Source organism: Pipistrellus kuhlii, unplaced genomic scaffold (genome assembly GCF_014108245.1).
Source record: "Pipistrellus kuhlii isolate mPipKuh1 unplaced genomic scaffold, mPipKuh1.p scaffold_m20_p_1, whole genome shotgun sequence".
NCBI classification, from domain to species: Eukaryota; Metazoa; Chordata; class Mammalia; order Chiroptera; family Vespertilionidae; genus Pipistrellus; species Pipistrellus kuhlii.
Window position 1 is genome coordinate 49,395,554 of NW_023425404.1, and position 319 is coordinate 49,395,872.

Here is a 319-nt window from a genome sequence, read left to right on the forward strand (position 1 = left end):
CTTATATACTTAGCTATATTTGTTTTGATGTGTCCTTTTTTTTTGTCCATATCAGATGCTAAAATAAATTCTAATGTGGGGCAACAGCCTTGCAAGCTCTTGTTTATGTTAAACTTTCAGTTTTATTTAATACTAAAGGCCCGTTGCACGAAATTTGTACATGGGGGGGGGGGGGGTCCCTCAGCACAGCCTGCACCCTCTCCAATCTGGGACCCCTTAAGGTAATGTCCGACTGCCCATTTAGGTAGTCGGACATCCTTCTCACAATCCAGGACTGCTGGCTCCCAACTGCTTGCCTGCCTGCCTTCCTGATTGTCCT